At 44.1% G+C, this 19,675-nt stretch overlaps 1 protein-coding gene across 1 annotated transcript in view; it reads left to right on the top strand.

Annotated features, from left to right (window-relative positions):
• Positions 1 to 19,675, top strand: part of DPP6 (dipeptidyl peptidase like 6) — a 780,578-nt gene that overhangs the window by 14,567 nt on the left and 746,336 nt on the right. The window lies entirely within an intron of this gene.

Here is a 19,675-nt window from a genome sequence, read left to right on the forward strand (position 1 = left end):
ATTCGGTGGTCCGGTGGTGATGTTTCTTGGTCAAGAACAAACCAAGGAAGCCATTATATTTCTTCTACTCACGTTGAACTTATCTAGTCAATTTCAGGTTTTCTCGTGTCTCTCTCTGTCTCTGTCTCTCTAACTCTCTGTCTCTCTGTCTCCCTCTCTCTCTCTCTCACACACACACACACGCACACACACATACACACGCGCACACACACACATACACACACCAAGCACAGAGACAGAGGAATGTCCAGCACAGTGGCTAACCCAGGCAATAGATGTGCTACCCTTTAAACCAGGGCTTGTCAAGACTTTCATCTGAAACATTCTTCTCAGAGGTGAGGAAGGCTGTACTCGTGCACCCAGACTCTGGTTGGTCCCCGCTGTGGTCCAGAGCACACAATACCTGCCTGATTCCCCAGAACTCAACCCATGGTGTGAAGAGAGAGACTCAATGTCAAGGTGCTGAATCTCTCTTGGACGTAGGCAGCAGCCCCCATGAGCTTGCTGATCTCAGAAAGCTCACCAGAAGATGTGCCAGAGAATGCAACACCGCTGGAGACTGGAAGGGGTGGGGGAGAGAGAATATGAATGGAAGGCTTTCCCAAAATGAATCAGAGCCAGCATTGTATTCAAGGAGACCTTGGAGAGTTTTCTACAAACTCAAAAACCTTCAAGATCAAAATACTCCAAAATTGACTCAGTGGCTCAGTGAAAACCTTGGAAAGGTATCACGTACCTGAAATACCTGATGGTCAACCGTGTTGCCTAAAACATCTTGAGGTTGGCTTGTGGGCATCAATGGTTCCATGACCACCCACCTTACTGGGGTTGATATGCAGCAGGTGTGACGTAGAAAGTCAGGAGGACCTAGTAACATCTCTGGGCACCTGACTTGCTCTCTGGGTCAGTGTTTCTCAAAGCTCAGTGCCTCCCAAGTGCTCATGGTTACAAAGAAGGGCCTTCCCAAGGGGGCACACATCAAAATACTATGAGAGCAGAAACACATCTAGGGAAATACGGAAGGAAAATCTCTAATTAGCCCAGCTCAACTGAGAGGCGAGATGCAAATTTTAGTGAAGCCAGGCCAGAATGAGAAGGGAAAATCTGTGTCCATTTTTAGAAAAGCTCCCAATAGCTCTGATTGCCTTGCTTTGGGGAAGAGCACTTTTTAATGACATGATTCTAGTTCAGTGTCGAAAAGTCAGAGCACATCTGATTGTTCGGAATAATCAGCAGCTCCTGGCATTTTTCCTGGTCTTTATGGCTCCAGGACTGACCTGGTCTCATACTCATTGAGTTCAAATAAAATCTGTTGACTAGTAACATATAAAATTTTTGCTTAAAAATACATTTATGAAGAATCTAATTTAATCTAATTCTTTTCACATCATTGAATGTGTATGTATTGAACTGTCAGCTTTGCAGCTCCTTTGCAATAAGCTTGGGTCCTTGTTAACAGAGCTCAGGGGACACTGTGCAGGGACACCTTCCAAGCTGTCTTTTTAAATGTCTCCTTGTGCAGAAAAGAGTTATTGGTCAAAAAATTTGGGAAACATTGAATTCTTTTTTCAATTGAAATATAGTTGATTTTTTGATGATGGCCATTCTGACTGGTGAGGGTGTGGAGAAAAGGAAACCCTCTTGCGCTGTTGGTGGGAATGTAAATAGATACAGCCACTATGGAGAACAGTATGGAGGTTCCTTAAAAAACTAAAACTAGAACTACCATACGACCCAGCAATCCCACTACTAGGCATATACCCTGAGAAAACCATAATTCAAAAAGAGTCATGTACCACAATGTTCATTGCAGCTCTATTTACAATAGCCAGGACATGGAAGCAACCTAAGTGCCCATTGACAGATGAATGGATAAAGAAGATGTGGCACATATATACAGTGGAATATTACTCAGCCTTAAAAGGAAACGAAATTGAGTTATTTGTAGTGAGGTGGATGGACCTAGAGTCTGTCATACAGAGTGAAGTAAGTCAGAAAGAGAAAAACAAATACCGTACGCTAACACATATATATGGAATCTAAAAAAAAAAAAAGGCTATGTAGAACCTAGGGGCAGGGCAGGAAAAAGGACGCAGACGTAGAGAATGGACTTGAGGACACGGGAAGGGGAAAGGGTAAGCTGGGACGAAGTGAGAGAGTGACATGGAATTATGTATACTACCAAATGTAAAAGAGATAGCTAATGGGAAGCAGCTGCATAGCACAGGGAGATGAGCTCGGTGCTTTGTGATCACCTAGAGGGGTGGGATAGGGAGGGTGGGAGGGAGACGCAATTTATCCCTCCCCCCTTTCCCCTTTGGTTAACCATACATTTGTTTTCTATGTCTGTGAGTCTGTTTCTGTTTTGTAAATAAGTTCATTTGTATCGTTTTTTTTAGATTCCAAATATAAGTGATACCATATAATATTTGTCTTTTCTCTGACTTCCTTCACTTAGTATGATAATCTCTAGGTCCATCCATGTTGCCGCAAATGGCATTATTTCATTCTTTTTCATGGCTGAGTAATATTCCACTGCATATATATATCACATCTTCTTTATCCATTCATCTGTTGATGGACATTTAGGTTGCCTCCATGTCTTGGCTATTGTAACTAGTGCTGCTATGAAAGTTGGGGTGCATGTATCTTTTCAAATAAGAATTTTCTCTGGGTATATGCCCAGGAGTGGGATTGCAGGATCATATGGTAGCTCTATTTTTAGATTTTTAACCAACCTCCATACTGTTCTCCGTAGTGGCTGTACCAATTTACATTCCTACCAGCAATATAGGAGGGTTCCCTTTTCTCCACACCCTCTCCAGCATTTATTGTTTGTAGACTTTTTAATGATGGCCATTCTGATGGGTACCTCATTGCACTTTTGATTTGCATTTCTCTAATAATTAGTGATGTTGAGCATCTTTTCATGTGTCTGTAGGCCATCAGTAAAACATTGAATTACTACAGGTCATCTTATTTGCTTTAAATAAGAGCTTCACAGTGAATATGAGCATGTTAAGTAGATGTATTTATGGCAGGATTTCTCCCTCTTTATGTCAGTTTGTGGAATGGCAGTATTTTGGGGGCAGGAGGAGGAAATCTCCGGCAGACTCTTCTGGTTACTTTGCATCACATCCAGGTTAAGAAGTCAGTTTATCTCGGATCCTGTTCGTTTCCCAGGGCTGCTGTAACAAAACACCTCAAATCCGGTGGCTGAGACCAACAGAGACGTATTGAATTCTGGAGGCCAAAAGCTCAAAATCATGGTGTCGGCAGGGCCACCCTCCTCTAAAACCTATGGGGGAGGATCCTTCCTGGTCTCTTGCAGCTTCTGGTGGCCCACTTTTACCTCTGCCTCATTGTCATGACTTTCTTCTCTCTGTGTGTCCCTTCCCTTCTTCTTCTAAGGACATCAGTTATATTGGATGTAGAGCCACTATACCCCAGCACGACTCTATCTTAACTAATTACATCTCCAACAACCCTATTTTTAAATAGGGTCACAGTCTGAGATACTGGGGGTTAGGACAGCATATCTTCTTTGGGGAACCCAATTCCAACTCTTAACACTGACTTACTGATGATTTTCTCAAAGCAAGTAGCTTTTTGGTTATTTTAAACTATTGGGAGGGTTACTGGCTGGCTTATTGGAATTTTAAGGAACAGTGTATTTGTCACTAAATTTGACTCATCTTCTCTGTGTAGTGGATCCATTATTCAATCATTATTGCCAATTTATTGGTGCTTACTGTTCTTGGTGACTTTTCCTTTGGGGAAAGCAATTGGGGGAGGAAGAGAGGAAACTGATTCTGATGTAAATAGTTAGGAAAGCCAAAATGATGAGATACTAAATATCGTGCATTGTGCTTTGGGGGATATGTGGTCAAACAGGGACATATCACGGCTGGATAAATTAAACAGGAAAGGGATAATCACCGGTTAGCTGGTGCCACTAGATTCCAGAGAATAGCACCAGGACGGTCCAAACCCAGAGGAGTGGAAACCATTCTCTTCTCCAGATGACTCACTCACTCCACAGAGACTTCTGATTGGTCCTGTTCTAGGATACTGCATGCCCTGGTGGTCTGGGAACCAAGGCACAGCTAATTTCGTGACAGTGAAACCCCGGGACACACACACCTGTTTCTGTCACCCTGTTCCGAGAACCAGCAAGCCAGCTCCTGGCAGGATCACTGTTGGTGGAAGGTGCTTGGCTTTATTTATGTTCCTTATTTCTTTCTTCCTACCCCAAATAGATTGCAAACATGAGTAGTGGAAATTAGAAAATAAACGTAGAGAGTTGCCAGACTGTGAATAGAAAGTTGCTGTGTATTCTGTGCTGTGAGAACAGGAAGGTGTCTAGAGCCTGGTGCTTTGAAGGTATCCAACCACCTTATCACTGCCTAGAACCAGGATTGGCGTCCTTGGGGGCCAAGTTGTTGGCCTCATTATTTCTCCTCCTGCCCCTCGAGAGTGGGGCATGGGCTCCCGGTAGCTGGAGGAGACAGGTGCATACTGAGCAGTCACGTGAGCGGTGGCGGTTCCTAGGAAGCCATTCCTAACCTATCTGTTCCAAACCTACGTGCAGACGAGTGGCCGGTGATGACAGATGCCGCCCCTAGTTTTAGCCCTGATGCCGTGTTGGGTTAGGGTCTAGGGTTGGGGTTGAAGCGCCGGGAACTCTGGTGAGACCCATGGTGAGGAGAGGTTCTTAGGGCTGCAGGGAGATGCTTTTACCTGCTCCCACCGGCACCACCCAGGCCTCTCTCCATGGGCCTGGCCATATGTCACTGCTGTCCCTATGTGGCTAATCGCAGTGTCCCTGCAAAGTTTCTAGTGCTGCAGGTAGGTGGGTAGAGGTTTCTTTGTTGAGCAACACTTTGCCCTCTTCCCTGGCTCATTGAGTTACAGCTCAGACTCTGCTCTTTTGGTAGAATCTTTAGGGAAGGGAACCTCATTTTATGGCCCCTCTTCCTACCCCTAATCCCCAGTCTGGGTTTAATGTCACTGCGACAGGCTCCCGGAATGCTCTCTGCACACCGCTGGGGGAGCGCTTATCACACCACAGAGGAAATGGCCAGTTTTTCTTTCTTTTCTACTGGAATTTGAGCGTCTGTAGGTCAGGGGCCGAGCCTAACGCTCCAGGCCCCTCCAAGGTCCAGCCCTGCGCCGGTGATGTGGTCATGACTAAGAATTTGTGTTGTCTGTCCTGCTTGTCAGGCCATATATTCATTAGTTTGCCAACAAGCGGTCCAGGATGGGAAACGATGAATTCCCGAGGCTGAACATGAAGAAGAAGAGGCAGGAAGCTCTCCAGCAGCCTGGTCCATGGGCGCCCCGCAGCTGACATTTCTCCATTATTCATTATTTCCTTCCCAGATGCCTCCTCACATGCTGTGCCCAGTTGAAAAGAAGTGAGGTTATTTTTAAGATGTGTCCTTTCCGAAAGCAGTGGCCACCTCTCCCTTGGCGTTTCCAGTTCCTTCCAGGGCAGCGGGTAAAATCCCTGCCTGGGATGAATGATAAAAGGGGAGGGATTAGCTGGGAAAGAAAGACATGCAAGTGTCACAAGCTATTAAAAGCAGCATGGCCTCTGCTGCCCCTTCCGTGCCGTCTGTCAAGTGACTCAGTGTCACCTCAAGGGATGTATCCGTGCCACAGGTCTGCTTTCCAAGATGACCCCTTTCTGCCCTGGTTGGGACTTGAGTTTCATCTGTGTGCCTGGGCTCGCAGCTTGGTGTCTTTCCCATGCAGCCCCTCCTTCACCTGACGCCTGCTTCTCTCAGCCCTGCATCTCAACTGCCTGACCCTTGACCTTTCCACCAACATCCCGCATCTCACGGAGGCTCTGTCTTGCCTCCACGCCTTGGTACACAGCCTTATCCACTGCCCCTCTGCCCCTTTCCATTTCTGGACAAAGTCTATAGACATCCTTCAAGACAGCACAAGTGTCACATTGTCTGCTGGGTGTGGAGGTGGGGATGGGACAATCAGAAGTCCCCTCCCCTCTGCCCCTACAATACCACTCCATAAAACAAGCACAAAACAAGAAGGATCCTCACTGCGATGGATGATTCCTACACACACTGAACATTGCCACTAGGTCAGAGCTCTTTAAAGGCAAGGGCGTGTCTTTTCATTTGGGAATACCTAGTGCTTGAAACAGAGCACGTATCAAATACGTGTTTGAGTGTAGGCAGAACATGTGAATTGGTGAAAGAGACACTTTTCTTTGGATTATTTCTAAAATGTCAGCACCTCTCTGTTTTCTGAAACAGGAAATCATCAATAAAACTAGGAGAGATCTAGATAAAACTGACTTCCAGATCATCGGTCTGGTCCAGGGACTGGTAAACTTTTGCTCTTTCCTGATGACTACGTGTACAGTCTCTTTTCAGGTTTCTGATGGAGCCAGCTTTGGTCCCGTGTCCCAGGAACTGGGAATCGGTCTTATTGTCAAGCTTGTGTCATGAATCTACGCTGTAGACAGGGGGACTGGCCAGCAGTAGGGGTCCATCGGGACACACAGTTCTCAGGACTTATCAGCACCTTGAATGGCGTGTCATTATAACGTCTTCCTCTCAAAACCACCCATCCTCTCAGGTCCTGTTCTAATGCTGTCGGCTCCAAAAAGATGATCTCATTGGCCTGTCTTGCCTCCTGAATGTGTGATGGTTCCTGTGCCCGGGTTCCCACAGCCCTGCTAAGACTGTCACTCTCTCTTTTCTTACCATTTTGCCTTGAACCACAGATCCTTGTGTGAGCGGCAGCTGAGGGCAGGCACCACTGCTATTTAACAACAAACCCAAATTAGGCAGAAATGAACTCAAATAAAGAAGGGCAGAAAGGCTGTGAGGGCATCGGGAGATGGGGGGATGCCTCACACCCCTGGTCACGGTACAGAATGAAAAAAACACACGAGTTCCCAGAGCCCCGTTCCCGTGATATTCCTTGAGTGAGAAAAAAAACAGGAAGGGCCTGAAGGACACAGAACCAGCAGTAAAATGCAGCCCCTCCTGAACGTTCCATGCTTCTCACTACCTTGGGAAGCACAAGGCAGACCCCGCTGTGTACCAGGAATTAAATAGCTACACTATTGGCCCCATTGCCCTCTGCAGACTAATATTTGTAAGTGTGTTAGCACCCGAGGCGTGATGAGAAAGGGTGCAAATTAGGACCAGGTCAGGGGGGTAAACAAAATAAGCCTGACTGTCCTCACTCAACCCCCGTACCTCCTCAGAGGCCCCTGCCTTGCTGCCCCACGGACATCAGATGGGACAGAGGCCTGAGTCGGGCCAGGTCCTGCTCAGGGGGTGGTAAGAGCCCAGGGGTGAGGATCTCTTCCCCTGAAGCCTGCGTGAGGGCTGCAGAACGGGGGTTGTCTTTTATCCTCTTGTGCAGCCCTCCTGTGTCCCAGGGGCTGTCAGCATACCCAGAATATCCATATTTTCGATGTTGGAAACCCTCATCCTTTTCTAAGCCTCATCTTAATATTTCTGTAATTACTGAAGCAAATGTCAGCCCTAACTAGGTTCCGATTTCCTTGTAATCACACCACGGTGGAATTACATGGACTGGTCCTTCGGAGCAGAGCCCTCTGCTGGTCTGCTCTAGGGCCAGGTCGGCACGTTTGTTCTTGTAACTGTGAAGCCTGCTGACCAGGAGATGCTGGATTAAAACCTACCTGCATTCAGGTGGAAGGAGGTGGGAGAGCTCAAGAGAAGGGGGTCCTTGAGCAGGTCCACCCTCCAGGTAGAGTTTGGCTCCATACGGGCAAGAATAGTAGCAAATGAGCGTCCTCGCCTATCCAAGAATAGGAAAAAGAGCATCACAGGCCGGGTGGTAAGGAAATTTCCCTGACCAGATAACACATAGCAGAGATTGTGGAGCAGAGATCATTTATTCGTATAACAAACTTTTACTGAACACCAGCTGCAACCCAGTGCACGGCTGGTGCCATGGAATACAGAAGTGCTTGAGCATCTCATTCTGGTGGGAGAGACAGACACACAAGGAAGTGGCTTGGGCACATCCTAGGAAGAGTCCCGAGCCGCACCATCGGATAGAACTTTGTGTGATGCTGGAAATACTTGACATCTGTGCTGTCCAGTCCTGTAGCCAATAGCCAGCTGTGGCTGTGGAGCACTTGGAATGTGGCTTGTGCCACTGAATTTTAAATTTTATTTAATCTTAACCTATTTAAATAGCCACAGGTGGGTAGTGGCTACCATCTTGGATAGCACAGGCCTGTGGGATCAGGGTGAGAAATTTGTATTCAAGTAATAGGAAGATGTGTTGATTTATTCATTTGTTTGAAAACCCCTATATTAATCTCTTTTCCAGTACAAGGAGTTCAGTATGTGGCACTCCACCAATAAAACAGTCATTGCCCTCAAGTTGAACACATGACCTTATTATTATCTGATAGAATATGCAAAGGCCCTATGGGAGCAAGAGGAGAGACACTTAATTCCCTCACCAGGGTGTCAGGGAGAGTGTCCTGGGAGACATGAGTGCTTGTGATGATTCTTGACAGATTAATAGGAGGTAACCATGGGAAGAAGGAGAAAGATATTCCAGGCTGAGGTAACAGCCCCTTCAAAGGCCCAGTGACATGAAGTGAGCTCAGAGCCTCCCAGTACTTAGGTGAGCCTGAAGAATAGTGTCTGTGGGACAAAGAGATGGGAAGTGAGCAGAGATGGGTAAGGGGTCATGGGGCTCCTGCATGGAGTTCAGACCTTAGATGGCCCTTTTCAAGGTGATGGGAAGCCATGGGAAGATTTGAAGTACACATGTGGCAAAGTCCTCTTGAGGTTTTTTTTTTAAAAGTCATCCTGAGTTCATGCTGGAGAATGGACCGGGGATGTTTGGTTGAGGGAGAGAGGAAGTTTGGGGACAGTCGGCCAGGAGGTCTTGGCAAGACGGCTATGGTCGCCTCCTACAAAAGCGCTAAGTTGAGCAGCAAGTGGAAGGCATTACCCACACTACAAGTGCAGGTTAGCTCTGCTTGTGACGTCACGTGGATTTCTGTTTTTCCGTTTCCATTGCAGTATTTTCCAAATAGCAGAAGCAACCTTGGGAAGAAGGGGAGCAAGTGAAAGAGATTCTTAAGAGGCTGAGTGGTGATAGATAGGTTTGAAAGGTGAGGTTGGTCAGTGTTATGGACTGAATGTGTGATTTCCCCCCCAAATTCATATGTTGAAGCCCTGCCTGCCAATGTGATGGTATTTGGAGATGGGCCATGAGGAGGTAGTTAGGGTTAGATGAGGCCATGAGGGTGGGGCCCTTATGATGAGATTAGCGTCCTTGTAGGAAGAGACATCAGATAGCTTGTGTTCCTGCCCTCTCTGCCACGTGAGGACATGGCACAAAGGAGGCCGTCTGCCAGCTGGGAAGAGGGTTCTTGCCAGAACGCGACCATGAGCACCCTGATCTTGGACTTCCAGCCTTCAGAACTGTGAGAAAATGAATGTCTGTTGTTTAAGCTGCCCAGTCTGCGGTATTTTGTTATAGCAGCCACAGTGGACTAACACAGCCAGGAAAAGGGAGATGGTAGGAGGGCTTCAGGGTGTGACATCTGTGCTGAAAGAGGGACTGTGGGGGCAGAACCAGTGGAAGAGACAAGAGTAATCAGTTTGGGGTATAAAGAGTCTGATGCGGTGAAAGACCTGAGAGGGAGAAGTTTGCATTTTGAAGTCATTACTCTGTTGGGGATGTTTCAAGCTGTGGGGCTTGAGGACGTTGCCCAGGAGAAATGGGTGGAAAAGGCGGCAGGTGACCAAGTCAAGATGTTGGAAGGTGTTCAAAGGCATCCGATAGAGCAGGAGCAGCTGAAGAGGAAAAGAAGGAGAGACCAGCGTCATGGAACCTAAGGGAAAAAGAGCTTCTTAGATAAGAAGGCAACTCCACACCGGGCAAGTCCCTTGAAAGCAGGAAATGCCCAGTGGATTCGGCATGTGGGCGTCATTGGTGTCCACAGCCAGACTGGTTTTAGGAGCGCAGGGGCTGGGGAGGTGGCCATGGCTCGAACGAGGAACAGGGCTCGGTTAGTAGTTAGTACCTCACTAACCGGAAAATGAGGGGGATTGATAAAAACCTGAGGAGTGGGGTGAACCAAAGCTGGAGCAAAAGGAACAGACTCAGGATTTTCTTGCAATAAACTGGAAGGGATGTCCTCATGCACAGACAGCAGCTTCTGGAGAGAGCCTGCAGACGCCAGGAAGATGCCATTAAATAAAGAAAGGGATTGAGGACACATTCAACTGTGTGGTACAGAGGACCTCCTTGGTCCAAGGGGCACGAGACCAGACTGTTGACAGTTGGAAATTTAGTAAATTAGGTCACCAGGGACTTAATTCACTGCTGTACAGTCTCTTGATTGGAAATTAACCACCGAGAATTGTCAAACAACAAGGAATTTTGGTCTTCCCTGCACTTACACAAGTGCGTACTGTGTGTATGTGCATGCACCCACCCCTCTTTTAAGAGAGAGAACAAAAATCAGCCACGGCAAATATGCACACCCTAAGCATCTCAGAGCCCGTCCTATAAGTAAGGCACTGGGCTATGGTCCATGTGCCAGAGTCAAGAATTAGATTGAAAAATAGTGAAGAGATGGTTACTTAAAATCAAATTCTGGATTATTTCCATATTCTGCATTGAAAACACACATAATTTATTTTTGACATATCTTGAAATAGAAATAAAACTATAAAAATAGAGAACTCAAAGATGACTAACTTACTTGGGTTTTCCTCTGTTATGACACTTTTAAAGGGTTAATATTGGGCTGGCCAAAAAGTTCATTCGGGTTTTCCATAAAATGGTACCTAAAAACCCGAACAAAGTTTTTGGCCAACCCAATATCTAAACCCCAGAGTCTGAGGGGAAGAGTACAATTTTTGGAAATACTCAGATGATATTTATGAAAGTATTTGGCCCATTATTTATATTTTAAATACTCACTTGGAACTCAGAGTAGTATTTTGTTTTTAAAACGTTTCAACCTGGTTGACAGCTGGATGGTCAAGGACTATTGGTTATTTTCTTTTCTTTTAATAATATTTTATTTAATAATATGCAAATGGTCCTATGTTTAATAGTCAGATGAATTAAGTCAGCATTTACTTTATTCCTCCTTAAAGATGCCTTAAAAAAAATAGAAACATAGCTTTGCCAAATGCCCAATAATTTGGAGGACTTAAAAAATATCTGGTTATCTCAAATGCTGTGCATCTGTAGATTCCGATAATACTTCAACTAAGCTGATATCAGGAATTTAGGTGAAGCAGCAAAAATGAAGAAAAAATGCCCCCAGCACTCCCTGCCTGGGGAACAGGTGATCACCTGCCCGTGGTGCATCGGGCTTCTCACTCTGCACAGGTGAGAGAAGAAGAGAGATGGTCAGACAGGTCCAATCCCAGGTTCAAATCCCAGCTCTACCACAAATGTATTATACGGAAGAAAATCTTTAAGCCTCAGTTCATTTCTGTCCTTTATAAAATGAGACCAGTTAATACATGCATTCCTCAGAGGAAATTTGTGATATATCTATTAATTTATGAGATTTCTCTTTTTAAAAATATTATTATTATTTGTTGAAGTTTAGTTGATTTACAATGTGTTAATTTCTGCTGTACAGCAAAGGGATTCAGTTATACATATATATACATTCTTTTTTTATATTCTTTTCCATAATGGTTTATCACAAGATACTGAATATAGTTCCCTGTGCTGTACAGTAGAACCTTGTTGCTTATCCATTCTATATACAATAGTTTACATCTGCTAACCCCAAACTCCCAATCCATCCCTCCACCACCTCCCTCCCACTTGGCAACCACAGGTCTGTTCTCTGTGTCTGTGAGTCTGTTTCTGTTTGGTAGATAAGTTCATTTGTGTCATATTTTAGATTCCACATATAAGTGATATCCTATGGTATTTGTCTTTCTCTTTCTGACTTACTTCATTTAGTATGATAATCTCTAGTTGGATCCATGTTGCTGCAAATGGCCTTATTTTGTTCTTTCTTATGGCTGAGTAATATTCCATTGTATATATGTACCACATCTTCTCTAACCATCTATCTGTCGATGGACATTTAGGTTGTTTCCATATCCTGGCTATTGTGAATAGTGCTGCTATGAACATAGGGGTGCATGTATCTTTTTGAATTATAGTTTTGTCTGGATATATGCCCAGGAGTGGGATTGCTGGATCACATGACAACTCTAGTTTTATTTTTTTGAGGAAACTCCATACTGTTCTCCATAGTGGCTGCACCAATTTACATTCCCAGCCGCAGTGGAGGAGGGTCCACTTTTCTCCACACCCTCCCCAGCATTTGTTATTTGTAGACTTTTTAACGATGGCCATTCTGATGGGCATGAGGTGATACCTCACGGGTAGTTTTGATTTGCGTGTCTCTAATGATTAGCTATGTTGAGCATCTTATCACGTGCCTGTTGGCCATCTGTACGTCCTCTTTGGGGAAATGTCTGTACTATAGTTCCCCTGCCCATTTTTCGATTGGGTTGTTTGTTGTTTTGTGGTTGAGTTGTTTGTGTGTTTTGGAAATTAAGCCCTTTGTCGGTCACATCATTTGCCTTCAGTAGGTTGTCTTTTCGTTTTGTTTATGGTTTCCTTTGCTGTGCAAAAGTTTGTAAGTTTGATTAGGTCCAATTTGGTTATTTTTGCTTTTATTTCTACTGCCTTGGGAGACGGACCAGAAAACTTCTGGGTGTTTTACATGATCAGTTCTATGACACGCTAGTAGGTGGATGTCTTAGATCTGGTACATGTGCCTTCAGGTTTTCCTTCAACTTTTACATTTGCATTTAGTTTCCTGAATGACATATTTAATTATTGAGGTCATACAAAATTGTTAAAGAAAATAACCAGGTCAGTTTTCTTCATTAAAATCCATTTTAAACAAGAATGGCCCTCCGTTTAACAGAAAATTAAAATTGGTAGCATGGAGCATTCTTCAAGTAGTTTGGTTAGTTGAGGGTATGGCAAACTGTATTTGTAATGTTCACTCAAAGCCTTTCTAATTAAGTGAATTATCCATGGGCCAATCTCTGAAAATTAGTGAATGATCTGTAGGTTAATACATTCTCTTACTCTGTCCTCATAATAACCCCATGTGGTAGGGTTTATTACTCTCATTTTTCAAACATGGAAACTGAATCTTAGATTAAGTGACCTGCTTAAGGCCTCCCAGTTAGCCAGAGGCAGAAGCACGGTGAGAACCCAGAACTTTTTGATTTTAAAACCCATGTTTCTCCCACTTCCCTGGTTCCTACATCAGAGTGTCACATCTTCATCCTTCAGCTCCAGTTGCTGAGTCTTCATCAAAGTAAGATGGGGGCAATAAACTTATGGAAATTTACAAACATATGTAAAAGCAGAGGGAATTATATAGTAAACTCATCACATCCAGTATCCAGCTTTGTAGCAAGCATCTCTCAATCTTGCTTCATCCATTTCACCACTACCAATATCGTAAGGCAAATCCGAGATACCATGTAGTTTCCACTGAAAATATTTCATTACATTGGTGGCTCTGGTCCTGTTTGTGTCCCATTTTATGCTAAGCCTTGACACAAACTGTGTTCTAGAATGTCTTCACGTGAGAGTGCAAAACGGTTCTTGTTATTGATAAACAGATTCTGGGGGAAAGGGGTGGGCGGGAGCAGCGGGGTTCTTCTTTCTTCAATTTCTCTTGGCATTGCAGGGGAAAAATCCAGCCAGTGAAATTAGCCTAAAAACCTCAATCCCTTGAAAACAGAAAAATCAGCAGTTTTAAGGAAACACATATAATCCCCTTGGTAGCTTACCATGCGCCTGGTATGCATGCTGGGGAAAAATGGGGTTATGTACTTTTTAAGTGTGGACAGCAGAGGGCAGAGTTTACTGATTAGATTCTGTTTTCGGGGCTGAGGCTTGAGGAGGAAAAAGCAGCCATGTATCAAAAATTGTTCCCTAGGCCAAGAGAGAGAAATTGTTATGTCAGGGAAAACTAGCAAGCTGGAAGGGCTTGAATCAGGTGGCATTTCTGTTAATTCCCTTTAAATTCTGTACACTATTTGGGGATTTTCATGAGAGGGGCTCTTCTTTGGAGAATCAAATGTTTCTTACTGTTGTTTGTTTATTTTGTGATAAACAAAAGCCCCTGTCCAGAGGCCTGCCCCCGCCCCCCACCGTGCTCACAGCATCAGGAGGGAGGGTGGGGGCGTGCTCAGCTGAGCTGAGCCAGGTATTTTGAGAAACCTCCCAGCTTCACTGCGTACCCGACAGAATAATCATGCGTAACAGGCAGGATTTGACTCCGTTAAGTCGTGAGAACACTCCCTGGCTGTGCATTTGTGATGTGCAGGTCTGCCCTGCTTCCAGATTACATCGCAGAGTTGTGTCATTATTTCCAATATGTTCTTTTTTTTTTTTTAACATCTTTATTGGAGTATAATTGCTTTACAGTGGTGTGTTAGTTTCTGCTTTATAACAAAGTGAATCAGGTATACGTATACACATGTTCCCATATCTCTTCCCTCTTGCATCTCCCTCCCTCCCACCCTCCCTATCCCACCCCTCTAGGTGGTCACAAAGCACTGAGCTGATCTCCCTGTGCTATGCGGTTGCTTCCCACTAGCTATCTGTTTTACGTTTGGTAGTGTATATATGTCCATGCCACTCTCTCACTTTGTCACATCTTACCCAACAGACAGTGTTGGAAAGGGGCAGGTAGTTGCCTACCCCAGTGTTATTGGTCATCAGTAGCCTGTTGCTGGCAAGTATACTGGTTTTTCTCACCGTCCACCGAGGGTTGTTAGGCTGCACTGAGTCCGAGGTAAGGAAGAATAGCCGTCACCTGCACTTACTTACCTGGGGACCTGCCCCAGCGCCAGGCTCATGGGCTCAAGGGCGTGGATTTGCTCCCCTGGTAGCTGACCCGTGCGGATGGACAAACACATCTGTCAGAAGCCAGACTAGCCCTGACTCTGGTCTGCGCCGTGCTCAGTGCTGTTCTCAGGGGACCCCAGGCTTGGAGGGGAGAACCCTGGGCCCCCTCACTCACACAGGCCCTGACGGTGACAGGCCTGATGACCAGGAGGGCACAGGGAGTGTCTGTCTCCCTTCCTGACGATCCTCCGGTCTCCAGTTTGTGACCATCCCTGGGTCGTATCTGCTGACCTGGAGACCGCAGTGTGGCCGCCCGTCAGCTTCATACTCTCTGCCAAGACCCTCAGTTCCGTACAAGGAAGAGCTCAGACGTGGAAGTGTTAAGTGTGGCCAGCATGTTCTTCCCAGCCTGGGCACTCGATGCTGCCAGGCTCCCATCCCTGTTCCGGTACCTGCCATGGTCTCCTGCCCCTCTGCCCTGAGTGTCCTTCCTTTGGTGAGCTCCTACTGGCCCACATCCTTCTGCCCTAGGTCTGTACCCCCTAGAAAGTATTCTCAGGCTCTCTGCCTCCTCTGTCCCACAGTGTCTGAGTTGTTTCATGAGAACATTTATTGTCTGTGTGGACAATTATTTTCTTAAATATCAGCCATGCCCACCAGCCCTTGAGAATCTCAAGGATAAAGACTATTTCATACTTATTTTTGCACAAATTTGGTCCCCAATACACCTTGTGATGAATAAACGAGTGGACTTCAGTCAAAGCCCTATCATGGGAAGGCCAGTATGAGGAATAAGACCTTTAGTTCTTGGCTTCAAATTTCCCGACATCCATTAGATCTATGCTCCTGGTGTTAGACAAGGATCCTAAGGAGAAACTGGTGTTCATGGATGGGAAAAAGTGTTATTATTTAATTTATTAAAAATATGTTATTTTTAAAATATGCTATCCAGTTCTATACCAATTTGATCAAGTTGAATTTTCTCAATAAAAATTTCAATTGATTTTTTTTTTTTTCTCATAGAACTGCAGCTGATTCTAAATCAAGGTAGAAAGTCCTTGGGGAAAAAAAAAGATTATATGAGTAAACAAAAAATTGTGTAAATGTGCCTATACTTTGATAAAAATGCATATAAATAGACCAGGGGGATATATATATAGAGAGAGAGATAGATAGATAGATAGATAATGTATCATCTAATAGTTTGATAAAATGTGATAATATGGAGAAAAATGAATTCACACACATTGTTGGTCATAGAAGAAGTTGGTACAGCTACTCTTGAAAGTAATTTAGAATTCTCTCTAATTAGGATTCTATATGATAAGAGTTGAAGTTGTTTATATGCTATACCCAGCAATTCTGCCTCCAGATATAGTCCCTAGAATAAACTGACATGCACAAGCAAGAATTAATGCATAGAAATATTTATCAGTAATAACAGAAGACAAAACAATTTAATGTTTGTAAATAGGGAAAGTGTAAGTCATAGTAGCGTATTCACAAAATGGAATACTATACCGTAATCAAATGAATGAACTAGATATTTTGATTCACCATAGATAAATCTCAAAAACAACGCTTTGCCTTATGATAAAGTTTACAGATATAGTGTGATATCACCTAGGTCAAACGTAACTCATACAGAACAGTTATTGTTTATTGTTGCCGACATATGAAGGTAAAGTGTAAAAACACAGGATAAAAAGATGCACACCAGCTCCAGGCTATAGCTTATTGGGGAGGGAAAAGGGAGGAGCATTGTGGCTGGTACTGAGCTTCAACTGTTTCACAGAGTTTTATTTTTCAAATATTATTTTAACTACAACCAAGTGATAGCATGTTAAACCACATGTGTGTTGTATTGTTCCACATATGAAATATAATTCTCTATTTCATAATTTTAAAAGAGTGAAGGTGAGTTTTTAAAGAAATACGGTAATCTTCATGTCAAGTACTGTTGGTTTCAAGGAGAAGAGGGAAATGTCCCTTGTCCAGGGTGGTGTGTGTGCAGAGGGCCGTGTGCAATGTGAAGGGGATGCCCTTGCCCAGCAGGGACCCTCCTGAAGTGAAGCAGCCTTGGCACTTGAGACACTGACCAGAGCTTCTCAGTGCTGGCAGCCTGCCATTGCATCATTTTCCCCTTCAGGTTACCGGGGACGCGCTTGCTGTATGTATCAGGGCCTCATACAGTGGCTTCTCCAAGGGCCTGATGCTCAAAAGAAACCAGCCAAGGAGGGAGGGGAGGGTCGAGAGCTAGGAACCGGGGCTATTTCCCCCTCGTCCTATAATTAGAGGGTGGCCCTGAGCAAATAGGTCTATTTTCTTGAAAAGAAATGCAAACCTGGAGATGCATGTGTCGGAATGGAGAGCTCTATCTGAGCCCATGCTCCCCTTGCTACGGGAAATGATTTTAATGCCCCTTTCCTAACTTAAATTAGTGCATAGATAATAAAACTACACCATTTTCCCCAAAAATTCAATATAGGTGATAAAAAATAAAATAATTTATAGTAAAGTAATATGTGCTTCAGCATGTATGTGTTCAGGCCCTAGATGCCAGTGGTGTGTCCTGCTACAGCACTAACGGCTATGGTGAGGAAGTCACAGCTTAATCCTGCATATAAAGAATAAATCTGGGTTGAAAAGAAAAAAGATCGGAAATCATAAGAAATCGGGAAAAGGAAAGAGCAGATAATACAGATGAACCCTAGAATAAGAAAAGTGTCAGGATAAGTAATGATAGACTTGTTTTATTTGTATGTGAAAAGAAAAAAAGAGGGATGTAGTCTGTTGAAGTAACGGCTGCTTCGAGAGACAGTTACATGTTATCAGGGTGGAGAAAGTGGGGTCTGAGAATCTCAACGATGATCAGGTCTTATTCTTAAGCGTGGTGTCAAACCAATGTTTTCTGTGGTTATGGCATAGATGGGTGGAGAGGCCATCTCCCTGGGATCTCACCACCTGTCAGGGTGTACATTCTGTCTGCGGCACTTAATAAGGCCTTGGAGACGGCATGCTTTGCTACCCAGTGGGGAACACATCATGGATTGGAAAAAGAAACAAATAAACAGAGCAGTTGTGCGATCAACCCAAAGGACCCTATCAGAGAAAGACTGAAAAACAAGAGACAACTCGCCCTCTCCAAGAAATAACTTCAATATGTAATTTTTACAATGTAGATTTATCCCTGTGCTATAATTTTCAAACATATAGGAGGAAACACTATGAAATATTTTTAAACAACCTTCCTAACAAAATTATTGAGACCTCTACATTTCGTGTGCTTCAGTTGAGAGTGATGTTTGGTTCTAAGGATGTTCACGTGTAACCAAGGTGATTTAAAATCCCTTTAGGTGGTTTCGTTGTGTGGTAACTGGCCGTCTGAGCTGTAGCTTCTCCCTTTGTAGTTGGATCTGCCACAATATACTAACCAGACAGGATGTACAGGGCCAGGAAACCAGCTTCTGTCTTCATAACTAGCTTGTTTAGTCCTTGGGCCCTTTATTTTCTTATAAAATCTTTCAGTATCATTATGCACTGAAGTACCACTGATTTATCCTTCTGTGAGTTGACCCCATGAGCCACATGGCCTCTCATGGTGCTGAGATGGAGACACCCCCCACCCCTGGCCTCTACTCGAAATGCCAGCTGAGTCTTGCCCTCCTTGTGATGACTGAAAATGCTCCTCGTTTCAAAAATGCCTTTTCATTTGCTGAGTATTTAGTTTTTCTCCAAGAGTTGTTTTTATTTCATCAACTGGGCAGTAACCACATGAGAGCAAAGGTCATGTGATGTATCTCCTTTAAATGCACCTGCCTAGCAGATAACCGGGGCTCAGGAAACATTTGCTGAGAATGCAGACCTTCCCCCTGAGACCCCCGAATAGACCATGGATCTCACTCTCCTGTTACTCCTTTACAGACACTGACAGCAGCCACTTCCTCCCTTAGTTATTGCTGGTATTTCTGAAATTTACCTCTGAATAGTTCCTGGCCTTACTGTCTATCTCATCTCTCTGTATTGTGAAGGAATATTTTGATATACTTTTTCCATCCAGATATTAATTATGCTGAAGATAGGAATGGCATCACCTGCTTCTCTTGAATCCTTTAGAGGTTCTAGCACCGTGCTGAGAATATGATAAATGCTCTGAAAAAGAGTATGTAGGTAGAATGATTAAAGAAAAAATTCTTTCTTCCTTAATTTATGTTGCAATTCTCTCCAACTGAAGGGTACCTGCAGAAACACACACACACACACACACACACACACACACACACACACACACACACTCCACACTCTTTAGGCTTCATTAAACCTACATACATCTTCTACCTTGAAGACAGAGAAAGACTCCAAAATGTAAGAAAGATTTAAAATTCTCTTAGATTCTGACCAATATTGGGGAAAAGGCAAGCGGCTGAATTATTCCCCAAAGCTCATTTAGGGACAAAGTTGTAGGTTGGTTAGGCTTGTTAAAGCTGCTGCAAAGGGCTTAGTTAAGGAATTGTAAAAATTAGAAACTGGTATAGGATATAAATTAAGACTATCTGGAGGCTAGAAAGATTTGGGGAATTTTTTTTTTTTTGGTTGTTGTTAAAATATCTAGCCAACTCCTGAAAAATAATGAGTGGTTGCCATAGTAACCGTGCTTTCACATGACACACGGAAGAACATGAAAAGGATTGGAATCAAAGGAAGCCACCTGGTTTTCAACTTTAATTTTGGAGAGAGAAATTCACCCAAAATGATTTATAAAACAAACTCT

The sequence above is a fragment of the Eschrichtius robustus genome, chromosome 8, assembly GCF_028021215.1.
Source record: "Eschrichtius robustus isolate mEscRob2 chromosome 8, mEscRob2.pri, whole genome shotgun sequence".
Taxonomy (NCBI): Eukaryota; Metazoa; Chordata; class Mammalia; order Artiodactyla; family Eschrichtiidae; genus Eschrichtius; species Eschrichtius robustus.